The sequence below is a fragment of the Cervus elaphus genome, chromosome 20, assembly GCF_910594005.1.
Source record: "Cervus elaphus chromosome 20, mCerEla1.1, whole genome shotgun sequence".
NCBI classification, from domain to species: domain Eukaryota; kingdom Metazoa; phylum Chordata; class Mammalia; order Artiodactyla; family Cervidae; genus Cervus; species Cervus elaphus.
Window position 1 is genome coordinate 1,414,130 of NC_057834.1, and position 24,740 is coordinate 1,438,869.

Below are 24,740 nucleotides of genomic sequence, written 5' to 3' on the forward strand. Positions count from 1 at the left end.
GCGAGCGTGGCTGCGACTCGGGCCCTGGGCACAGGCGCCTGGCCCGTGTCCGGCTCCGGCCGAGACCCACCCAGCCTGGGGCCCGAGGCACGCTGCCCGCCACACCACCCCACTCCCAGTGGAGCCCAAGTGGCCAGTAACTGCCTGGCCCGCTGCCCGCCGTGAACAGAAAGGCATTTTCAAACGCGTCCACTCCACCGCACGGCTCCAACTTCACCCCGGCCGCTGCGGGCACCAGTCCTCGACAGAACTCACCTTCCCCGAGCAGGGGCAGCAGCAGAAGCAGCAACCTCAGCCCCACGGCGCTGGCCGTCGCCTTCGCCATCGCCGATGCACGCTGCGGCTGCGGTGAGAGGGACGCTTCCTTGGGCTGGGGGGCTCAGCAGCGGGGTGCGGCGCTCAGCACCGCCCGTCCTGGAGCGGAGGACGCAGTGAACACTGCGGGCACCGAGCGTCGGGGCGCGGGCTCCAGGGCACTCTCCGCAGCTGTGCTCGGGGCTCGGAGCACATGACTGAGGAGGGGAGGGCGCGGGCTGCGCACGAGGCGAGAGCAGGGGCGGGGCGGGGCAGTGAGGGCGGCGTGGTGGGGGGGGGGGCGGAGTGGCGGGGGGGCGGGGCCAGGGTGCGGAAGTAAAGGCGGGGCGCCGGGTACCTCCCCAGGCGATCCCTGGTGCGCTTACCCCAGGGCGAGGGTTAGTAGACCAGAGCCGGACGCGGGGTGCAGGCCGGGCGGGGCACGAGTAGGGGCGAGGTGCGGGGTCCGGGTACCGGCCTGGCAGCCGCAGCCCCAAGCCGTGCACCTCCGCACGCACAGTCACTCTTCCTCAGCCTGTGCGCCCTCTCGCTGTCTCTGCGCTTCGACCTTCCCTGCCGCCCAGAGAGGGCAGGGAAACCAGGCGGGGATGCGGATTCTGGGCGGACTGGCTGGGAGTGAGCCGGAAGGGACCTGCAGACCAGGCAGGTGCCCCGCCTCCAGGCTCCGGGCACGGGCGCATCCTCCGCCATTTCGCGGAGGGGGGAGGTGCGGTGGGTGCGCGGCCTCTCTGGCGGCCGAAGGTGGGAGGAGGGGAAGAGCCCCCGCGAGGGACCCTGAGCCGGCGCCTTCTGTGCACTCCAGGGGTGCGCCTGGTGAGTGGCTTCTGTAGTCCCTCTGGGGGTGTCCTAGCGTTAGTTTGTGAACCCCTCTTTAGGACTGGTCCAGCCAATGAAAACAGGGATCTGACCGGGCACACCTTTCAAAGAGACCTGGAGCCAGCGTTAACGGAATGCTTGGAGGGTAATACCCTTTCCCCCCCACCACACATTAGAGTTCTTAGGATGTGGGGCTGACAGGGTAGCAGAGCAAGTAACAAGAAGGAACTGGAGCCCAAAAGAATTTAATTTTTGCACCAAGAAATGATGCCTATAAACACATCTGATACTAAAGAGGGAAGACTCTGGGTCCCTAACATGGGAGGTCCTGGGGTGAGGGGGGAGGTGAGTACTAGGCTCCTGTGGGAAAAGTCCACTGTTCTCCTCCCACCTCCCAGCTGCCTTTTGAGGTCTGGCCCCCACCAGGGCACAGAGGAATGGGATGCACATGGGAGCTTGGGGTGGGAGGATCCCAGGTCCCTAGGCCTGAGGTGCCCCTATTTCAGGGTATTTTCTTCCTGCTGTGCACAGAGCTGCGCCCTCCTGCCTGGCTGAGCTCAGAGCTGAGTAAGAGCTGTGCACATCACTGCAGATATGAAGTCAAAGTGAAGTCACTCGCCATGAGGAGGAGGAGCTGCTGAGACAGGCTGGCTGGGGGCTCTGCCCCCTGAGATGTCCAAGCCAGCCTGTTGGCAGAAGGCCAGGGCACAGTGCTATCAGCTCAGGAGAGCCACCCTGCGGCCACCAGACCTTATGTTGCCTGCCTCACCCTCCCAGGGCTTCAGGCTCTTGGACATCTGGGGCTGGAGTTGGCTGTGGGGGATTCCCCTGGGTGTGGGCGAGCTACCTCTGGTGCTAATAGTAACCACCAAGGCTGAGCTGCTCAGGCCTGTGCACAGCGAAGGGACCTGAGTTAGGAAGGGAGATCCCAAGAGAGACTTCTTTGTTACACACAGACTTCTGTGACAGGAGGATGCAGAATGAAGGGGGGTGGCCTGGTGCATTCTTTCCAACTGGCCCCACCCTTGTGGAACTGCCCCAGCCAAGCCTTGGCTGACACTGGTCAGGCCGGATGTCCAGTCGTGCTCTGGGTGACCACCTCAAGGGCCCATTGGACACTGTGCTCCTGCCTGATCCCCTCAGGCCCTTCCACTCCTTCCCCACCACCACCCTTGGGGGTCTTGAGAGGACATCTAAGACTATGGTGGGGGTATTGCCTTCTTCTTAGAAAAAAGTCCAGGGAGCCTCCTATGTGTAGTTTTATCCCCGTCTGTGTATGTACACATGTATGCATGAGCATATACCTGTGTCATGTGCAGGACACGGATGTACACTCGCCCCCATGTGTATGCCCAGAGACCTGACCAGATAATCATCTAGGAGAGGGCAGAGGTGAAGCGTTGGGCTTTCTGGCCTTGGGTCCTGCATATCTATGAGACCCCCATGAGTCCCAGACAAGGCCCATCTCCACCAGGAGGCCTGACATCAACTCTTTGCCCCAGTCACCCTTCCATGGGCCACCCCAATGGAGTTGTTTTTCTCCTCTGAATTTCTGGCCCCACCTTGCTCTTTTCCCTTCCTTCCTCTGTTCTTCCTTTTCCTCCCTTGCCTGCTTCCCTCCCTCTTCTCTGGAAGAATCTCTTCTCCATTCCTCCCCACAGCACAAGAACCAGGCTAGCTGCATCACTGGGGCCTTGGGGTCTTCATCATGTACTAGAACATGGGAGTAATAATACAGTAACTACCTGGCAGTGCTGTGAGGCTGAACCCAAATGAAGCTTTGACAGAATCAGCACTGTTTCTGGTTGTCTAGAAAATGAGCTTTTTTTTTTTTTTTGGCTCTTCTTCCAGGGGTCCTCTAAAGTCCAAGGTGCTGTCTGGATGTTAGGCTGGGGGCAGTGACCTGGTGTGAAGGTTGCAGGTAGGCTCTGAGTTGTATCAAAGCCATCTCTCTCTGGTCTGTGTGACCTCAGCATGTTTGCAACATCTCTGGGCCTCAGGAAAGCAGAGCTCTCTCCCTTTAGGTGCCTGAGGACAGGTGAATCCGAGGCAATGGGCAGGAGCTGTCCTTGTTATCACTGGTTCCCGTCAGCTGTGGAAGCTGAGCTGAGGCAAGAGTGGTCGGTGGACCTAGCTCAGGTAGCACAGAACACAGGTGACCCCTAAAACGGGCTGTCTGCTGCCCCAGCTCTGGCTTCCCACCTGCACAGGTAACAAGTCACACCTGCATGGGGCTGGCAGCCAATGATACCAGCCTGCAGGAGCCAATGCCTGTCTCCAGCCCTCCCCACAGGACCTACAGCTTTCTCAGTGGAAGGAGAGAGAGCCCTAGAACCCCAGAGTCCTCTTTGCCACCGCAGCACTTATCTGAGCATGTAATTACACATTCGGGAGTGGTGGGTTGATTTCTGCTCATACCTCACCCAGGCTTTGGGGGCTTTGCTCACATCAAGTCCCCAGCCCAAGGGTACCACTGGCTGGAGACCACTGGAACCTAATGGGGCCTCAGGCCTGGCAGTGCCTGCCTCTTGCCTCAAGGACACCAAAGAGAAGGACTGACCTAGCTTACAAGCAAGCCATAGCAGTAACAGGGAGCTTGAATTGGCCAGTCCAACAGGTATGACCTGAATGCTCTTTAGAAAAAACATCTCCCAGGGCAGTTTCATAATCTGCCTTGTAATGCAGATTTAGACAAGTTTTTACGAATGCACTTTTTAAAATAGGTCTTAATGGATCCTTTGCAGTAGTTACAGCCCATTGTGTAAATGCAAACAGAAGGTTTTTTGAAAACATGTATTATTGATCAGAAAGGCAGCAGCAATTAGAAGCCAGTATGTCATGTCATTCAATACACACTTCCTATACAGTCCTGCTTGTGCTCATTCATAACTTTCTGACAAATTATCCTGTCACTGGGAAGCCTTTTCTTTTCCCTTTTGCTTCTAGAAGCAAAGGCGAACCTCTCCATCAGTTATTAGCTAGAGGTGAATGAAAAATTAAGCTTACCTTTACCATCACAAAACCTATTTATGAATTCTCCAGTTTCCAGACTGAAATGACAAAACCTTCAGGTAAGATGGATGATGCCTCTCGATTTGTTCTGTGGCCCACAGTGGAAAAACAAAACAAAACTGGTGACAGGTAGCATATGCTACCTGTCATGTTCAGGTGGGCAGAATCACAAAGCCAGGGAGGTCTGCCTTGTGGCAGGGTTGCTTAGCCAGGGTCTACAAGGAGGGGCCTTGAATGTCCCTCCCTGGTCATGTAACCTAAAATGATCAACAAGCATGAAGTTGAGCCTTGTTTTTGCTCAAAAATTCACATCCGAGTCTGTATTTCACCTGATCTGCACATTTACCATTTACTCTTCTTGAAAAGTTCATCTATTTAATAAATACTTGCTGGGCACTATTTTCCCAGCACCCTTTTCAAACTACAGTGAGCTAAGCCAAGACCCTTCCTTTGGGGTGCTTCTCAAGGACAATCACCAACACATAAGGTACAGACACACAGAGCATTCACAAGTGACCCCAGATGGGGAGGGGCATGGGGCAGGGTGTCTGTCAGGGCGGATGTCCCGGGGAGTTGACTTTGGGCAAAGAAGACAGAGCTCTGGGGATGGTGCTGCCCACAGGGAGTGGGGGAAGTGACAGGGTGGGCCTTGGGGTTTCCTCTGTTGCCCCAGCAGGGATAAGGGGTCTTTGTCTCCCCATGAAGCACCTCCTTGGCAGCCTCACCTCACCCCTCTAGAAGGTGCAGTTCTGGTCTCTGAGAGGGTTACAGCCTGCAGGATTGGCAGAGTGAATGCTCTGACCCAGGCAATCTTTAGGAGTGGAAAATGTCTGCTGTGTTCTTGGTGTGCTGACAAATAGGAAGTCCATTGACTTAATGTCCTGTAATGGCTTCTGAGGCCTCCTTGCCCAGGATGGGGTGGGTGCAGCTCCAGGCACGGTGTGCTGCTTCTACATCCATCTCAGGCCTGCGGGTGCTGAGGCAGTGTGTGTGTGGGGGTGCCGCCATCCCTGGAAAGGAGGGGGAGGGGGGCTGGCCACCTGCCTGTGGGAGGGCATAACCTGTGTGGCTCCCCCAGCCACCTGTGCTTACAGACAAGCCCGCGAGCAGCAGGGCACTGACTGACCCCCGTTCTCCCCACCCCAATCCAGGAAGTGCTCCTAAAGACCTTGTTCAGTGATGGCAGCAGCCCCAGGTGGCCAGGGGAGGTGGGGAGTGCTGTCTCGGGTAGATCTAGGGTGCCACCATTGCTTCCTCTCTAACACCTCCCTAAAGGTGGCTATCTGAACCTAGGTGCATGGTTGGGAGGTAGCTCCCAGCTCTGCTGTAGACACCTCACCCAGCCCAGGTGGGCACCCCTCAGCACCCCTGTTTGCTGAGAAGCTGGCCAGCCTGGCCTTCATCCCCAGTGCTGTCCACAGAATGTTCTGTGATGGTGGTAACTTCCTCCTCTGTTCCATCCAATGTGAGGGCCACTAGCCAAGTGTGGCTGTGGAGCACTTGAGATATGGATGGTGCGACTCAGGAACTGAATTTACAATAATGTAAAATTAAGTAGTCATACATGGCTATGTACTTATTGGGCATTGATGCTCTAAGAAACACCTTCCCGGCTTTACCCTGGGGCTCCTGGGGGGCTGGGCAGGCTCCTAGCCCAAACCTCCCCCGCTGTGGGGAGAGCAGAGAAACCAGAGCCTGCTGAGTCCCAGTGGGCTGTCTGATCCAGCAGCTTCCACTCTGTTTCCTGGTGGATTGAAAGTGCCAGAGCCCCCACCCCCACCCTCAACAGCAGCAGTCTTGCTGGGGTTCCCCCTGGGCACACTCTCTCTCGTCCTGGGGAATCTTCTGTTCCCCTGCAGACCCAGCACCAAGCCTGACCACGTCTACTGAAACCCCTGCCTCCTGTAGGCAGAGTGGGCGTTGGAGGGCCCTGTTCTCAGGGGCCTCTTTGGAAAGGGGCTGATGAGCTCATGCATGTTAATATGTTGTGATGAAGGGCTGTCAGGGGACTCTGTGCAGCAGCCTGAGACCCAAGGGCTTGCTTGCTGGGGCTGGGAGCTCAGCATCTAGCCCCTCTCCAGGGCCTACCTCCCTCTGCTCCCGAGCCACCCTGCCTCCAATGGTCTCAGACTCCCTACGTGTTCTGTGGCCACTGACCTCCACTGGCTGTTCCTTCTGTCTTCCTGCCTGCCTCTGGCCCCCTCTGTTGTTCAACTCTTAATTGTCACTCAGAAGTCTGGGCTCCAAGATACCACTCTCCCTAGCCAATACTCAGATGCTCCATCTAAACAATTTGAAGGGAACCCAGTATGCTTCCTGGGTTTCCCTGGTGGCTCAGTGGTAAAGAATCTGCCTGCGTTGCAGCAGTCGCAGGAGACGTGGGTTTGATCCCTGGGTTGGGAAGATCTTTGGAGGAGGATATGGCAACCCACCCCAGCAACCTTGCCTGGAGAATCTCACAGACAGAGCAGACTGGCAGGCTACAGTCCATGGGGTCGCAAAGAGTTGTACCCGACTGAAGCAACTGAGCACACACACACACACACACGCAGTGTGCTTCCTGTTTTGTTTTTGTTTTTGTTGTTGTTTTGGCCATGCCCTGCAGCATGTGCGAGCTTAGTTCCCCAACTAGGGATCAAACCCATATCCCCTACATCGGGAGCATGGAGTCTTAACCACTGCACAGCCAGGGAAGTCCTGCTTCCTGGTTTAACTGTGCTGGATTTATCTCCCGGCCCTCTCCATGGGGACATGATGAGGACTCAGGGTGCTAGTTGGATGACCTGCTGTGAGGAATGGCCCTGGAAGCTAAGAAGACAGCCTGGGCAGAGGCACAAGGTGCATTCAGGAGGCAGGAGGTAGGGCAGGGCCATCTGCTGTGACAGCATCAGTCCTTACCGGTGCACACTCACACCCCTCTGCCCCCAACTCCCTCTGGGCTGCCTCCTTGGTGTGAACAGAAGCCTGTTGAGTCTGTAAACATCAGTGGAAAGGGTGACAGGAGCAGGGCTGGAGCCGGAAGACAATTCACAGGGAGGGAACAGGAGGCCCCAAATAAATCATTCAGGGCCTGACATTTGGAGCATTTGAGTTTGAGACCAAACACAGATGCCCTTTAGATAAATACATTCTTGAGACGTGTTCCACAGGAGAAGTTTATGACTTGAATAGGTTTTTAGTGTCAGATGAGCATCAGGAAGTGTTTTGTTGAGAGACCTTCTCTTAAAAGCTCAGAATCCTTCTCCTCCCTCTGACCCTTTAAACAGAAGGATACAGGGATCCTCAACAAGGGGAGCTTCTCTTTCTCCAGGTTCCCTGGGGATTGGCCCTGGGCTGGGATTGCTCAACTGAGGAAGGTTCTGGAAGGTTCTGAAGACCTCAGTGCTCCAGGCCAGCAGGGTTGGGGGTGAGGGTCTCTCAGGAAGCTGATTTAGAAGCATAGAAGCACCCTCCTCACTCAGAGCAGCTCTCCCACTCCCCACCCCCAATTCCTCTCTCCACAGAGGTCCACAGGAATGAGAAGGGCTCTGTGTGGAGATCGTGGGTCCCCCTCAAGCCTACAGAGGTTGGCAATTTTCTGTGGGTTGGAAACTTTACAAAGTTCCCCCACGCTGAAGCCCAGGAATACGAAGGAGCTGGGCTCACTGCAGGCCCTACGCCAGAGAAAGGAGACATGAGGAGAAGGTCAGATGCAATCATGTCTGGAAGCTTCTCCCTTCTGGCTTAGAGACAGGCCCCTACCTGCCCATCCCGGGCTCTGTCCCAGGACCTCCAGGGAGCCCTGCGGCTGCTCTCTGCCCAGCTCCAGCCCGGACACCAAGTAGCCACTGGTGGGGCTGCTTCTACTACCCTGTGTGTGCTGCTCAGCCCTTGCCCTGCCCCCCAAGACAGGGGCTGCATTGTGAGGGGTGGATGCAGTTGCAACCTCTGCGAATTGTAACCTGTCCTTGAATGAGGCTACCATGGAAGAACTCACCACAGATTGTCTGTGCTGTGACTCAGCCACACAGGGAGGCCCCCTGGCTGAGCCAGGCAGAACTTGGGCTTGTCTTTCCACCACACGTGGGTGTGGGTGGGCTGGGGGCACACAGGAAGGCCTAGGACCTGGCTCACGGAAACCACATGGATGGAACTGAAAGGAAGCCCATGTGAACTTTGTGGGCACAGCAGTCCACCTCCTAGTACAGCTGTGAGATGAGCACTCAGGTGGTGGGGGATGGGAGAGAAGGGACCACTGTGTCTGTGCTGTTCTCCACACAGGACATCTCCCGGGGGCAGGAGAAAGGTTCTAATCAATCAATACACCAAGACTCCACACTGATTTCAGGGAGGGCCCCTCGTTTCCCTTAGGTGACTTCTGAGGACACCCGGAACCACATTTTCAACCACTCCTATAACTGAGAAACTGCTGTAACTGAGAAACTGAACCTCGGCTTTTCCACGTCTGTGGATAATTCTGCCCTCCCACTCCGCCCCTCCATCTCCCACCCCCTAGCAATGGCCCTCAGAGGCCTGTCTCAGACCCTCTCTTTGCCCCAGATCCCTGGGGTCTCGTGGAAAGCTGATTCAGAAGCTTAGAAGCATCCTCCTCACTCACAGCAACTCTCCTTCCCCTCCCCAACCCCCACCCCCTCCTACCCACAGGAACCTGATGGCTGGTCTACAAGATGTATTTATCTAAATGGCCAGATCACTCCCTGTCCTAGTCATTTCATCCATGGCTGTGTCAGGCAATGAATGAACAGGGAGACTGATGCAGAGAGGCCGGGACTGAGCAGGCACCTGGGTGCCTGCTCTCCTCCCTACCCCCGCCCCGGGGCCCCGAGCTTACCTCCTTCGCTCCTGGGACTTGCCCAGACCCTCATCAGGAGTCCACCTCAGGGATGGAAGAGAAGAGTTTGGATGAAGCACCTATGATCTTCTAAAGCTTCGCTCCTGCCTCATAATTGTTTCCTTACAGGATCCAGACGCTTGGATACAGCTGATTCTCTAACACCATTCACAACCTTTTTTTGTTTTCTTCACGGTTGTCTTGGAAGCAGCTGCCCACAAATGCAAGCAGCCTTCGTCTTTGGGGGCTCCTGCGACCTTGCCTATGGTGGGGGGCAGGAGGGAGTGACCTCTGTTTTATTTCCCAGGTGGATACCCAGGCTGCAGAGGGGCTTTGCCTGGTTACCCATTTGTATCTGTAATTTATCAGCAATCTCAAAATCCTAAAGGTTGAATTATGCATGTCTGACCCCTGGAAGAAAAGCTGAGTGAGGTTTCCCTGGGAGGCAAAGCTCTGAGGCCTGAATCATCTCTCCTAGAAGAGGAGGCCGGCCTTGAGTGAGCACAGTGGGAATGGCTCATGGCTGTGGAGAACCTACATGGGGGCAGCCCTGGACTGGAGCTTCTAACTCATTCAGGGTCACAACACCCGCCTGGGTGGGAGCAGTGCCCCATTTTCCAGGCAGATTGCTGAGGTGCAAACCCAGCTGTTCCTTCTCTGGGCTTCTTGCCCTCACTTCACTGTTGGTTTCCAAATTCTAGTGCAAGGCTGGTCAAACACACTGTGAGCCTGCCCCCCAGGTTCTAACTCTGGGTGTGGGGGTAGGGTGACACATTGTCCTCGGGACTAGATCCCTGGGGCTGCTGATGCCGCTGGTACCCGGCCCACTGGGTGGGGATCAGCTGCCCAGAGCATGGTGCAATGGGAGAGACACAGGTGAGGATCTCAAAATGGAAGGTGCCTGCTTCACTCTGCTGCTCGCACGCCCTGTTCCCAGTGAGCCTCCCCTCCTCTGTGTCTCCTCCCTTTCTGCAGCCTCCATCTGCCCCTGGCTGATGCCCATGGCCCTGGCTTTGCTGGGAGCCCACCCAGAACTCACCTTCTCTGCTCCTCTTCAGGGACCCACCTGTGTTTGCAGACAGCTGTCTCCTCCTAACACCCGTTTTTTTCAGCTGGGTCCCTCATGGGAGACTCAGACCCGACTGAGTCCACTGGGTGATCCAGCACACTCACTGTGCAGGTAAAGGGTGGTCATCTCTTTGTTTTGGCTGGATTCTACTGCCATCCAACTCTTGCATGGGGTGGAGCTTCAGAGAGTCTCCAGCAAACATGATTCTCTCATCTGCAAAGCAAGTGGGCTGTCACCATCACCCAGAACATGCCTGCTCCATTCCTCTGCAGGGACACACCTGTATTTGCAGACAGCTTTCTTCCCCTGACACCCATGTCTTCAACTGGGTCCTCAGAGCAAGACGGTTATTGCCATCATCCTGATGACCACGTGTTTGGCTCTCGGGGACCTGGTCTCTGCCAAGCCATGGTCCCTTGACAGAGGCTAATTCAGGTCCTGTGCATGGCCAAGGGGGACTGGGGAAAAAGAGGAAAGAGAGGATGCCAGGGGACTCTGCCCCTTAGTCAGAGGCTCACAGGCCCCTCCAGACAGCGCATATACATGGCAGTGGTGGTGCTGGCAGCAGTGACTCTGGCTGGCCTGTGCATTGTTATTTCCAAAGACCGAGTCTTTGAAGCAAAGGAATTTTCATTCCTTTTACATTAATGAAAAAACTTGCAACCAGAGGAAGCACCCCACTAAATGACTGATGCTCCACAAGATACGCACTGTTCAGAAATGTCTCCTAGTCAATGAAGAAGTCAGTGGAATAAATAGTCAGTGGAATAAAAAGTAATCTGGCTACTCTAGGAATTAATATAAAAATATCAGATGCAGGATTTATAAGGGATGCCACCTCCAGCTAACCCTCCCTGGGTTAAATACCCCAAGGATGATGATTTACATCCTGTGCTGCAGGGCTCTGCCAGCATAATCGATAGGGGTGAGAAATGGGGCCACCCGGCCATGCTTGCCTGCAGGGCTGGGGAGGGGAACTGAGGGGGCACAGGGCAGCCCTGCAGGCTGCTAGGAGCAACAACCCACTTGAGCTGTCTGTCCTTTCTTCCCCTTCCTCTGCCTCACTGGTGAGCTCCAGACCCGTGGCCCATGTGTTTCTGGAAGCCTGGGCCATGGTCCCACTGGTCCTCACCCCTATGCCCAGCTCCTCCAGGCCTACAGGAGGCGGCCTAGGGAGAGGAGGGCAGGGCAGGCTGAGCCAGGTGCTGCCAAGACCAGAGCAGTGGGACCCGCACCCCAACCCTGGAAGCCTGGGCAAACCTCCTGACAGTAAGCAATCACACAGCCATCTTTGCTCTGCAAGAATTACTGTCCCCAAGTCTTGGTTTAGGGTGAAACTTGCCTAAGCAACTATTTATTCCCACTGTCCCAGACTTAGGATCTGCTGTTGGATTTAAGCCCTTGTTGGGCATTCCTGGGGTGCTTCCCTGAGGGAGCTCCAGGCTGGGGCTCGTGCCCGGAAACAGATGGGCCTCACTGCAGCTACAGGGCTGGCTTCCCTGCTGTGCTAGGTGAGATGTGCATCATCCCCACTCCTCCATGGTGAGGGCTATGCCTGCTCAGTTTTGCCCCAGTGTGCACCAGCCACACTTGGCGGGGGCTGGGCAGTGGGTTGGACCAGCCGGTGTCAGGGCCAGCCAGGCTGCCCCTGGGGGGTGGAGCGGGGGGCAGAGGAATATCCTGTCATCTGGCCCTTGATGTTGAGGCCCCGGAAGAGGCGAAAGCAAGGAAGACAAAGTGTTTACTTACTCCTCAGCCCCTCCCTGCCAAGCCTCCCATGGTCCCTCAGCCACACTCTCTACTCTGGAGTTGCAGCAGCTGTTGGGGGAAGGGGCACCAGCCTCTCATCATGCACTGCCCAGCCCTCTGCTCTAGCATTAAGCCTAGTCATTGCCCTTCAGGAGTGTCATCTTCTTCTCTGACCATCCAGCCCTCAAGGGAAATTCCTGTAGGGCTGGCAGTGAGGAAAGTCTGCGGGAAAGAGAAACTAGGGTTCCTTGTTCTTGATCCCACAAGAACCTGGCCCTTCCCCGGGAGGCCTACTGGTGTCTCCTTAGCGCATCCACCCTGAGCAGCCTGGCTGAGTGCCCCGGTGTCCGCCACACTTCTGTTCACACCCACACTGAGTGGGCCCAGCACAGGCCTCCATGCCTCATGTGAACTAAAGCCAGGGACAAGTGACCCTGAGCAATCTCAGGGACAGAAAGGCCCAAAGGGACCACTCGGTCTAAGCCTTATCACAGAAAGACTGAGGTTCCACTGAGACTGGCCAAGGCCACAGGGTAAAGCTGGCCTCCTGGCCTGAGGGCAGTGCCCTCTGCCCTCTGCCTGCCAAATCACCCTGATGCTGGTCTAGGCTACTGTGCAGTCATCCTCAGTCCTACTAAAGGGAGAAACATAAACTCAAATACAATTTTCATTGTATCAGGAGTTGAATGGTGTCCCCCCAGATCCATATATTAGAGTCCTGACTCTGTTAGCTTAGAATGTGATCTGATTCAGAAACAGGGTCTTTACAGATGTAATCAGGTTAAAATGAGGTCACTGGGGTGGGCCCCAATCCAATATCACTGGTGTCCTTATAAAAAGAAGGAATTTGGACAGAGTCAGGCCCAGAGGGAAGGTGAGGTGAAGAGACATAAGCTGAGGAGAGAGCCCGTCGAAAGATCCTCCCATCACAGCCCTCAAAGGAACCAGCCATGATTTCAGACTTCCGACTCCAGAACCGTGAGATAATAACAAGCCATGCAGTCACCGGAAACTGATGCAGACTGGAAAGAAGGTCCTGGTAATGAACATAGAGCACTATTAATTTTACTTTTTTTGGGGGGGTGCTTTTGGTGTTTCAGATTTTGCTGTTGTTTAGTCACTAGTCGTGTCTGACCCTTTGTGACCCCATGGACAGTAGCTTGCAGGCTGTTCTGTCCATGGGATTTTCCAGGCAATCATACCGGAGTGGGTTGCCATTTCCTTCTCCAGTTCCAATTATTTGTATGCTTTTAGTTTTCATTATGAATTCACAAACTGGGGTGTATTTATCAACGGTCAGAGACTCAGGAGAGGATGCTGATGGGGAAGTCTGCTCAGTGCATTCCAGGAGCTGAGGCCCTCCTGGGATGTGGGTTCCCAGGTTGCTGGGATAGAGGGCAGAGAATTGCTGGATATGTGTGTGGGCCACTGAAGTGTGAAATGGATGAGGACACTATAGCCCACATTTCCCGCTGTCTTAGTGATGTTTTCTGTCCACACTGATGGCAGTGACCTTGATCAGGAACCCCATGGTGACCCATACAGGGCACCTCCATCCAGCCAAAGAGATGGAAGCAATGGGCTACTGAGTGCTTGCTTGTCCCTTCACATAAAAACAGGTCAGTGTTGTTCTAGTGAAAAGGACTTTGTGGGCATTACTGCTGTAGGCGTAATCACACAATATGAATTCTAAACAAAATCACAGACCCCCATTTGGTGAAACTTATTCCAGGGAATTTCAGTGTATTGTTTGACACCCTGTTGACTCACACTGCTTAGTGCATTTTTGCTCTCACAGCAGCTCTGTCACTACTGGGTTTCAGTGGAGGCTTAAAAAAAGCAATTTCTCTGCAGGCCACAGCTCTAAGATCACAGGAGGGATTCACAGACCTCACAACCTTTGGGAAAATGACCAAATATCAAAACTAATACCAAACATTTTGCTACCAAGAAGACATTTCCCATTAAACAGAAACCCCCAGGGACTTCCCTGGTTGTCCAGTGGTTACAAATTCACCTTCCAATGTAAGGAGTGTGGGTTTGCTCCCTGGTCGGGGAGTTAAGATTCCCACATGCCTTGAAGCAAAATAAGTAAATAAAACAGAAGCAATGTTGTAAATATGAACTTTCCTGGTGGCTCCAGACAGTAAAGGACTTGCCTGCAGTGCAGGAGACCTGGGTTTGATCCCTGGGTTGGGAAGATCCCCTGTAGAAGGAAACGGCAACCCACCCCAGTATTCTTGCCTGGAGAATTCCATGGACAGAGGAGCCTGGCAGGCTACACCATGGGGTCGCAAAGAGTCAGACACAACTGAGTGATTAACACTTCCACTTTCAATGCTGTAACAAATTCAGTAAAGACTTTTTAAATGGTCCACATCAAAAAATCTTAAAAAAATATAAATAGAAACCACTTCCAGGAATGAGACACTTCCTCTCCCACATATGGCAGACCCTCTGGAGTAGCTCTCACTGACCCAAATGTACTAGAGCTCCCCCAGGACAAGGAACTCTGTGTCCACCCATATTCTCAGTCGGTCATCCACAGAGCAGGTGCTGCATCCCTGGGTCAGAGAAATTCAGGGAAGTCCAAGAGATCATCAAGGGCAGCATTCTCACTGTCTATTACTCAATAACAAGCCATCCCCAAACTGTCTTAAAACAACACCGTTATTTCTTTTGCTCACGAGTCTATAACATGGGCAGTCCTCAGCAGGCATATCTTGTCTCTGCTGCACTCCGCTTAGCTTAGGGTGGCTCACAGCAGGACTGGAATCACATGACTTGTGTCATGTAGAATCACATGGACTTCCTCACATGACTGTGTGTGGTGCTGGTTGCTAGCCCAGACCCTCTGCCTTCACTGGAACTGTCCACCAGGGCACAGACATACAGCCCTGTAGGAGCTGGGCTTCCTTAGAATACGGCGGTCAAAGTCGTATCACCTTCTGTATCCTTGTCTCCAAAGTCCCCCTGCATCCCTCCGTCACATTCTATTTATCATAGCAGTCACAAAGTCCAGCCCAATTTCTAGGAGAGGGGAAACAGAATCCATCTCTGGATGGGGGTGGTGGTGGCAGGATTCTGGAAGAGCCGGCAGGACAGAAATATTGCTGTGGTCATTTGCAGCCTGCGACATCCTGGTCCAGAGGTCACACTGGGGAGTCTGGGTCAAGGGGGCAGGTTCCCAATGTGGTCCACCATCAGGAGTTAGGGACAGAGTCCAAAAATGCCTCCCTACTGCTCCTGAAGTGAGTCTGAGCTAACACTGAACAGGCCACACCTGTGTCCCCTTTGGCTCCGTAGGCCCATCGGCACAAAGACCAGCAATAATCCTCTCTCAAGACTCCTCAGCTTCAGCTGTCTGTAATGCCAGGACTCTCTGATCTATGGAATGAGTCATCAGTGGCATCTCCTTCAGCAAATGACCCATTCAAAGGGAAGATTTGTTATGCCTGGGGCATTTTATGAATGTTGTTGCTTTGTCTGGCAAGCTGTGATTCCATTAGGAAAAACAGCCGGCATGAGATGATGCTGCCAGGGCAGATGCTTGGATCGAGGGCACATGGGGGGGACCGGTGGCCTGTACCATGGCTGCTTCCTCCCACCTACCTGAGGGGGACCCTGGGTGCTCAGCTCCTCCCAGCCAAATCATAGAGTGGAGGTTGCAGGCTCAAGCTTGCACTCTACATTTGTGACACCTGTGTGAGACAAAACAACCCTGAGCTGGGCTCCCCTGGACCCCAACACAAGGGAGGAGCTGGCCAGGCTGCAAAGACAGCTGTCTGCACCCAGCACCCAGGCCCATGCCCTGGTCTTCCACTGCCTGGTATGGGTGAGTGTGCACCACCACCTGAGGCCTGTGCACCTGTTCACAGGTGACACTCACCTGGCAGCGACAGGCAGCAAAGGGCTCAGCTTCAGGAGTGCTGGATGCCAGGGGCACACCCTCTCCTCCTTCCCTTGCTTTCCCCATGAGGCCTAGCACAGTGCTGGGCACACACAGGGTCCTGTGGCCTCCTGCTCATTCTCAGAACAGGTCAAGGAAGACATGGACCTCAGGGTCTCTGAGACGGGGCAGAGTGGGCTGTGGCTGTGATGCTAGGCAGGGCTGCTATGAGGACCCCAGAGGGCTGGGGTGGGTGTGTTCCTACCCCTGGTTGGAGTTCCCTCCAAATTCTGGATCAAACTATTGGATCTGAGACTCAGAAGGGACTGCAGCCATCTCCAAGGTCAATGGAAGAAAAGGGAGCACTTGAGTCCTCAGAAAGTGAGGGTCCTGGGCTCCTTGGAGCCTCTTCCACTCCTGGTCTGACCCCCGCATTTCTCTCCTTGTCACTAATCCCCATGGCCCCTCCCAGAGATTCTGTCCAATTACTGAGCCCTTCCTCAGCTGCAAACCCCCTGTCATCAGTGCAGAAAGGGTTCAAAGTGGTGCCTGCCCCAGGGTGGGGGTGAAACAGAGCAGGGTATGGGCGAGGGCTCTGGGAACTGAGTGTGATAAGGACAATCCACGGACATCTCTCTTCCTCTTCCCAACACTGCCCCCCAAATGTTCCTATTCACCCGGCAAAGCTCGACCTTGGGTGGCCCAGTTTTCTGCCTCCCCCGAGTCCTCGCCTGGCTGGAGGAGGTGAGGGAAGCTGTCTGTGTTCAGGACCCTCTCTCCACAACAGTGGTCTCAGCCACCCTGGTTGCTCGCTCCCTGTCTTCTGTGCCTCCGCAGCCCTCACAGCCACCTCCCTGGGCCTCCAGATCTCTTAGAAGGACCTACTCAGCCTTTTCCAGTCCGTCTGCACCACCCACTCAGTCACAGCTCCTGAGCCTTGTGCATCGTCTTGCTGCAGCTTGAACCCACTTCTCAGGCTTCCTGGATCACTCCCTGTCAGAACATGCTGGAATGCTCCTCATCTTCAAACCCAAACTCCAAGACCTTGTGCCTATCCCTTATTCCTTGGCTCTTTTTCTGGGGGGAGGAGGGGCCTCATTGCTCGCAGGATCTTTGTTCTCCAACCAGAGATCGAACCTGTATCTCCTGCAGTAGAAGCATGGAGTTTGAACCACTGGACTGCCAGGGAATTCCCTCGGCTCTCTTGACAGGTGTTATCTTTGTAACCACCTCCTTTTCTGGCCCCTGTGGTCCCTGCAGCCCCCTGCAACCCCTGTGGGCCCCGCCCTGCCCTGACTCTGGCTTTGTCTAAGCCTGAAAGCTGAAGGACCTCCACCCAATGGGCCAGAAGTGACCCTCTGCTGTCCACGTACACTCAGCTCCTGGCAGCACTGGACTGCTCCTCCACCTGCCTGCACACCCGCACCCCCTCCTCCGCCCCCATCCCCAGGCCTCTCCTCACTTGGCTTCCTGGATACACCTCCTCCTCTTCTTCATCTGTGTGCCTTCCTTGTCTCCATTACTAAACATGGATGTGTTCACAAAAGATCCCCAACCTGGGCCGTCAGTTTAGCCCACACTGACTCCTCAGTGACCGCATCCAGACCCAGCTTGAAACCCAGTCCACCCCACCCCCAACACTCTCCTCCATCCCCCATCTATTCCCAGCCTCTCCTCCCCACTAAAGTCCACTCACTAAGCTGCCTGCCCTCCATGGACTCTCTGCATGGCCCCCAGAGGGCATCTCAGGTTTAATGCATCAAAAGTAAACTTTTTTTTTTTTTTTGTGGCTGTGTCATGTGGTTTGCAGGATCTTAGTTCCCCAAACTGGGATTGAACCAGTGACCTCAGCATTGAAAGTATGGTGTCTTAACCACTAGACTACCAGGGAATTCCCAAAAACAAACTCTTAATTTCCACTTTTCCCATCCCCAAATCTTGCTTGTCCTTCACTTATTCCCATCTTAGTAAAAGGGTTCATATTCACTCAGTTTCTCAGGACAAAGACCAAAGAGTTACAAGTGATTCCCTTCTCTCTTTCATACATTGAATCTGACCCAACGGCATGTTCTGCTGGGTCTCCAGAACATACTCAGAATCTCATCCGTCTGCGTTGGTCCAAGCTGCTGTCCTCTCCAGGCTGTCACAGTGGCCTCCTTCTCAGGCTCCCACCATTGTTTCATCCCCTTCCCACAGTCCCAGAGGGGTGCTGGGGAAAAACTCAGCCCGTTGCATGGAGCAGGCAGCTGAGGTCCCAACCCCACCAGGGTGGAATCTCAGCAGCTGCACCAGATCACCTGCCCCTGAGCCTGCATCCTGAAGGGTAAGTAGTCCACAGCCAGCTCAGATGGGTGGCTGTCACCCATCTGATGCTCACCCACCAACCTCTGCTCACCCCACCTCCCTGACCTCAGCCTCCCCCTGCCTCCTCCTCCCCTCCCTCTTCTCCTCCTTCTCACTCCACTTGGGCTTCTCCAGCCTGTTGTAGGTGTGTGCTCAATTGCTCAGTCGTGTCCAACTCTTTGCGACCCCATGGACTGCAGCCCACCAGGCTCCTTTGTTCATGGGGATTCTTCAGGCCAGAATTCTTGAGTTGGTTGCCATTTCCTCCTCCAGGGGCTCGTCGCCTCTTAGGGATAGAGCCCTTGTATCCCTTGTTTCCTGCATTGGCAGACGGAGTCTTTACCACTGAGCCACTTGGGAAGTGCCCCGCCCACCCCACGACTGCTCTTCTTTAAATATAGCAAGCCTGTTGGTACTGGGGACTCTGCACTGGCTGTCCCTTCTATCTGGGAGATGCTTGCCCTTGACCTCTCCTTCACTTTGCCCAGATGTTGGCTCAGATGTTCCTCAGTGGCCATGCTCTAAGAAGCAGTCTCCCATGCTCTCCCTGCTCCACTGGGCTTTCTTTAGAATCCTGTTATGTTTGCATGGTTATATTTGTTGGTGTGCTTTGCACGTGCATGTATGGGTTTACATGAATGTAAGCTTCCAAGAACAGGGAGTTTGCTCTTTTGTGTCCCTAGTGCCTAGAATAATACTTGGAACATAGTAGATGCTCAAATAGCTGTTGATTAACTCAGTAAATGAGATGATGTTGCATCCACATCAGGACATGTGGGTTCCTGGGCCTTCCCAATAGCTGTGTGCTATTCCACAGGTGGACATGCTCAGGTTTAATTATCTGGCCCCTCACTTGAGGACATTTATCATTCTTATTCTTTTGCTACAATAAACAAAGTTTCATTGCACATCTTTGTACACCCATCTTTGCATTTATGTGTGAATATAGTGAAAAATCAACAATTACAGGCTCTGCACTTGCTGGATCAAGGAGTGTGTGCATTTAAAGCTTTGGTAGATAATCCTAAATTGTCACCCAAAAATATTTTTTACCAAATTATGATTTTTGAATTTTTAAAATATTTGAAAATCCATATGTCAAAGAATGAATTAGCCTCACTCCTTTAAAGAGCTCTTGAAACTGAGATCAGGCTCTGCGACTGAGTGTCATTTCACAAGGGTGAGACTGAGTCTCAGGGAGGGCATAGGGACTGTCATTCCTTGGCCATGGCCATGGTAGTCAACACACTCCAGCCCTGGGGTCCCACACCCTAGCCTCTTTCACCCTTACAGAAATCAGCCTTCAGTGCCTGTCACTGGCTGACTTTGGGAAAATTTAAGGACAGTCACTGAGAGTGGAGGGCTGTTATTATTCTGTACTGTCAGGAACTTCCTGAAGCACCAACCCAATAAGGATCTATTCAATGCTGGCTATGTGCTGCAACAGTGTGGACACAGCCTTCAACAACCCAGAAAAGCTTGGCCTTCAAAGAGCTTGCAGGGCATTCAAGGAGACAGATAATGAACAGGAGAGTACGTCAGATGGGAAGGAAGGATATGAGAAAGCCAAACCAGCAGAAACCGTATGACTGCCAGTTTCAGACAGGGCTTCAGGTCTTCACACCTCTGAGTTCTCACACTCTTGTGCAGCTCCCTCCCTCCAAGTTTGAACTGGACCTGGGACTTTCTTTTAATGACTAGGAAAGGCAGAGTGATGGGCTGGCACTACCAAGACTAGGTTACAAATGCCTGTGAGGGGACTTCCCTGGCAGTCCAGTGGCCAAGACTCTGCACTCCCAATGCAAGGGGCTCAGGTTCAATCCCTGATTTTGGAACTAGATCCCACATGCTGCAACTAAAGATTTGGCACAGCCAAATTACTTAATTAAAAAACAAACAAACGTCTGTGAGTCTGTCTCACTGGCACGCCCTCCCTTTCCCCTTGCTCACATTGATGTTTTGAGCAGCACAGGAGGGCCCATGTGCCAGGGACTGAGGGCAGCCTGGGAAGAGACAATTACTGCCCACAGCCTCATAAGACAGCCTTATGCAGACCCAGCCCTGAAAGGACCCCAACCTAGCTTGCCTGAAGTTATGAGAGACCCAGAGGAATAACAAGACCACACCCATATTCCTGACCCATAGAAACTGTAAGATAAACATGCAAATACTGTCTTTAAGCTTCTACGTTTTGGGCTAACTTGTTACTCAGCAATAGCTAACTCACACAAAGGGGAATAGAGAGTGCCAGGGAGGTGATGCAGTTTAAAATAGGATAGGAGGGAAGGAATTATTTGAGAAGACTTGAAGAAGGGGGAGACTGAGCCTTGGGATTCCAGGGGCAGAGTTGGATTTTGGATGGCAGTTACAAGGGTGGCTGGAATAGAGTGAGAGGGGCAAGAGGCAGGGGCAGGAAAAAGATGGATGGAAGGATGTCACGCTAGCATTTTTTTTTTGACCCTGAACTTGGGCAAAGGGGGATTTTAAGACTTTGAGCAAATGCACATTTCAACAGGGTCCAGGTGGGTGATAGGTTTAAGGGAAGGTGGAGGGTAGCAGGGAGATGGCCAGAGGTGTCAGGTCCCCAGTTTACATGAAAGGTGACCATAATAATAGACGTAGGGTGTGAGGGAAGAGTTCCTACATCTAAGGGGTGGGGTGTAGGGGGCAGGTTTGGGGAAACCTGGCGGTTGGGGTTCACAGGCCCAAGATGCCTGTCCGACCTTGAGGCGGAGGGCTGAGCAGGCAGTTGGGTCAGGCAGTGTGTACAGTATTTAAGGCCACAGGACAGGAGTGAGCGTGGGGGTAGGTGAGGAGAGGACCAAGGGGTGGGAGTGAGGCAGGGAGTTTGTAGTCCAGCCAAGGACAGCATGGGACCAAAGTGCTGGGTTACCGAGAGTTGAGGCTGAGCACTGACTTAGCAACTGGGACGGTCAGTGTAGAGTGAGTCCAACAGAGGCCTGTCTGAAGGACGAGGAAGTAAGCATATTTGGATCTGGTGGGAACAGACACAGTGTGTCTGCAGAGGGACACACTCAGGACACAACATCAAGGGAGGGAGTGGGAACCAGGCCCAAGACAGGGAGAGGGCAACAGCCCTGGGAGCTGGTGGGGAGTCAGGGCATCTGGTCCTCGGGAAATTCCAAGGACCCGGGTGCCCCTGCAGTTCATGCCTGCCCCCGGCCCCCCACCTCACTAGCAGACTAGTTACCCTGGGGGTATCAGCAGGGCTGGAGATAAACTGGGCAACTGCCTTCGGAATTTCCTGACCTGGATGAGGTTCAGCCTTTAATCTCATGTTGTATCTATAGCCTTGTCTCATGTGGTTTGTGAGAAGCTGGGGAAAAAAAAGAAAAGGGCTGATAAGCTTCACAGAGGGGAGGAGAGACCAACCCAAGACGTTTTGAGTGAGCTCCAAGGTGCCAGTGAGGGGAAGGACAGAGACTCAGGGGGCATGGGTCTGAGCTGAGGGTGCAGCCAGGGGATGCCGAGTGTGCCAGGCTGCAAGACCAGCCCCGGTCAGACACCCGCTGTGGGGCTGGACTTCCCAAGCCTGTTTCTCCATCAGACAAATGGCGTGCCTGGGAACACCACCTCACAGGCTGTAGAGCAGGAGCAGGAGGTGGGCAGGGAGGGACCTTGTGTCCTTCTGGGAGAGGGACTCAGGTGGCACCAGTGGTGGGGGGTGGGGAGAGTGCCCTGGAAAGTCGAAGTGTTGCTCTGTGTGATGGGTGGGAGGGTGGTGCAAAATCGTATCTGTGAAAGTATAAACCTACCACTGAACTGAGGAAAAATGCCGTCTGAAACAGCATCTGCTTCCCTTCCTCTTTGTCTGGGCCCAAGAGGATTTGCTGCCTCTCAGGGGCCAAGAAAGCAGGTCGGAAGAGCAGGATGCGAGGGCTGGATGTCTTGACAAATTGAATTTTCCTTCTTTTCTGGCCTCCTGGGGGAGATATTGTGTCCTGCATTGATGCAAATGTGTTCAAAGTGCACTTTCCACAGACTCAGAAATAACGAGCTGCCTTTCCGCTGAGGCCTGGGACCATGGCAAGGACCCTTTTGCTGAAGGTGGCCCGTGGCTGGTCACAGAATCTGTGGCTGGCACAGCGGCAGAGTCCAGGTGCCATGATGGGTGAGCCAGGGGAGCCTGCAGAAGGCATGCAGAGAGCAGCAACCCCAGGAAGCATCTAATATACTCCTTTTGCTGTGGGGAACCAGGGCCCAGAGAAGGCACTGAGCTGCCTGGGGCAGGCAGGGAGTCCTGGGCACCTGGCCTGCTTCTCCCTGCCCCACCCTCCAGGCCGTCTCAGACCAGGTTTGCTTCTGGGAAGGAGCAAGGAGCTGTCAGCCAGCAGTTGGTCTTCAGCCAGGAGTTTGGGCTTTGGCCAGGAGTTGGTATTTGTTAAAAGAGATGGAAAAGGTGAAACTGTTATCAAGAGGCAGTATCTGAGGGCTGAGTTCACTGCAGGGTCTCAGGAACTAGATAGCATCAGCCTGGCCTGCTCAGAGGACATGAAGGAAAACTAGGGCAGTCACACATGGGAGTCGCCTACTCTCCAGCTGGCCTGCCCAGTGCTCCTGAGAGCCCGGAAGATGGAAAACAGGTTAACAAGTCCGGGAGGAAATGAGCAGAGATGCCTTTGCTGCCAAGGGCTTGGTTCAGCAACCCGATTGCTTCTGGCTTCCTCACCGGCCTGAGGCTGGTAGTGATGGCCATTTCTGGCAGAAGGATGTCTGGGTTTGAAAGTTGGAAAGGAGTTCTTTGGAAGCCTCGGATCCTGGTCTGCATGGTTCTCAGCTTTGCTGTCTCAAGAAAATGTGGGCTCCCAGGTGGTCCCCATGGCTCAATATTTGCCTCTTGTTTCACAACAGGTGGGCCTCTATTTAGATGGAACCCAAGAGCGGAAGAGGGTTCTGCTGCTGAGAAAACGTTTGGTGAACTTCACTACCCACTCCTGATTCACTGAACATGGTCACGGATATTCCTTTCATGGGATAAAGAAAATAGTGGCAGACTCGGCAAGGTCATTCTTACCTTCCTTTCCCTTATGATCTGCACTAATTGCGGCTGGAAAGCTAATTAAATTCCCAGCCGGTCTTGAACTAAGTGTGGTCAAATAATACAGTTCTAGTAAATGAGATATAATTGGCAGTCAGCTGGGGGGTTCTGGGCAGACTTGTTTTCTTGATTAAAGAGCCATAGGTGGCTGGTATTTCTAATTTTCTCTCCATTTCCCTTTTTCCTGCCTTGCAGGTGGATATGACACCAGGAGTTGTGGCAGTCATGTTGTAACACTGAGGCAGAACACATGAAAAAGAGGCAAAGTCCTTATGGAGACAGGGCTTGACATGGCTGAGCTGTTGAACCTAGGCCAGCAGCTGTCAACTCACAGGCCTCTTGTAATCTGAGGTAAAACCAAGCTTTATTTGTCTAAGCTGTTGTGTTTGGAATTTCTGCAGCTGAAAGCACTGCTGGCTAATGCACACCACTATGACAAAGTATCAGCCAGCATCACAGGTGACAGTGAAACCCTACCTGCATTCCCACTACATTTTGAGATAGGGGTGTGTTCGCTGTAACCACCAAGAATGATAACAATACAAATAACATTTCTGAGTATTCATTACATGCCAACAACTATCCTAAGCAGTTAGCATATTGGCTCATCTGATCTTCCAACAATCCCGTGGGGAACGTTTTACAGGTGTCAAAACTAAGGCACAGAGAGGTTGAGGGAACTTGCTCAAGTTAGTAAGCAGTGAGCCAAGATGTGAATTCAGAAAGTCTGGCTCCAGGATCCATCCTCACAGTCACATGTGATACTCACCCTCTCTCTCTCTACAATTAAGAGTCAGGGGAGACCAGCATAGCCCTGATCGAGGCTTCTTGTCCTGAGCTTCATGGCTGCCTCATTCCTTCCTTTCATGCACTTCTCCGGGGAAGCCAGCTACCTGCTAAAGGAGGGTGGAGAGCCAGGATCAGAGCTGGAGGAACTGCGATCTGAAATGTTTGACAGCCTCGGGCTGGGGCAGCCTTTGGGGCTACTTCACAGACAGCCAAGACCCCTCCTCTGCTCCAGGGCATGTATGAGTGAACACTGTCAATATTTTTTCTCTTCCTTCTCCCATTTCCCAAGTTGATTAACCCCACTTCTGATGAACATCTTTTTCATTTATTTTTAAAGCTACTTTAGTATTCAGTAATGGTGAAGGCAATGGCACCCCAGTCCAGTACTCTTGCCTGGAAAATCCTATGGACAGAGGAGCCTGGTGGGCTGCAGTCCATGGGGTCGCTAAGAGTTGGACAGGACTGAGTGACTTCACTTTCACTTTTCACTTTCAAGCATTGGAGAAGGAAATGGCAACCCATTCCAGTGTTCTTGCCTGGAGAATACCAGGGACAGAGAAGCCTGGTGGGATGATGTCTATGGGGTCACACAGAGTCGGACATGACTGAAGCGACTTAGCAGCAGCAGCAGCAGCAGTATTCAGTAATACTGGTGAGTCTTATAGGATGGGGAGCTGGCTGTCTCTTCTTCACCTATTATCACTTAGAGCATTTTTCTCTTTATTCATTTACTTATTTTAATGTGCTTTGTTGCTGTGTGGGCTTTCTCTAGTCTCAGTAAACCAAGGCTACTCTTTGTTGAGGTGTGAAGGCTTCTCAGTTCGGTGGCTTCTCTTGTTGCTGAGCACAGGCTCTAGGCACACTGGTT

General features: G+C 53.4%; 1 long non-coding RNA gene and 1 other non-coding gene across 2 annotated transcripts; one reads left to right on the top strand and one right to left on the bottom strand.

The window, feature by feature from the left end:
- The first annotated feature begins 625 nt into the window (after positions 1–625).
- On the top strand, positions 626–24,086 carry LOC122678180. Its single transcript, XR_006336016.1, has 6 exons — positions 626–692; positions 1,191–1,276; positions 2,983–3,052; positions 22,897–23,048; positions 23,279–23,434; positions 23,969–24,086. It is a non-coding gene; the product is annotated as an uncharacterized LOC122678180 (long non-coding RNA).
- Positions 17,500–17,572, bottom strand: TRNAE-UUC. The gene has a single exon. It is a non-coding gene; the product is annotated as a tRNA-Glu (tRNA).
- Positions 24,087–24,740: the final 654 nt, after the last annotated feature.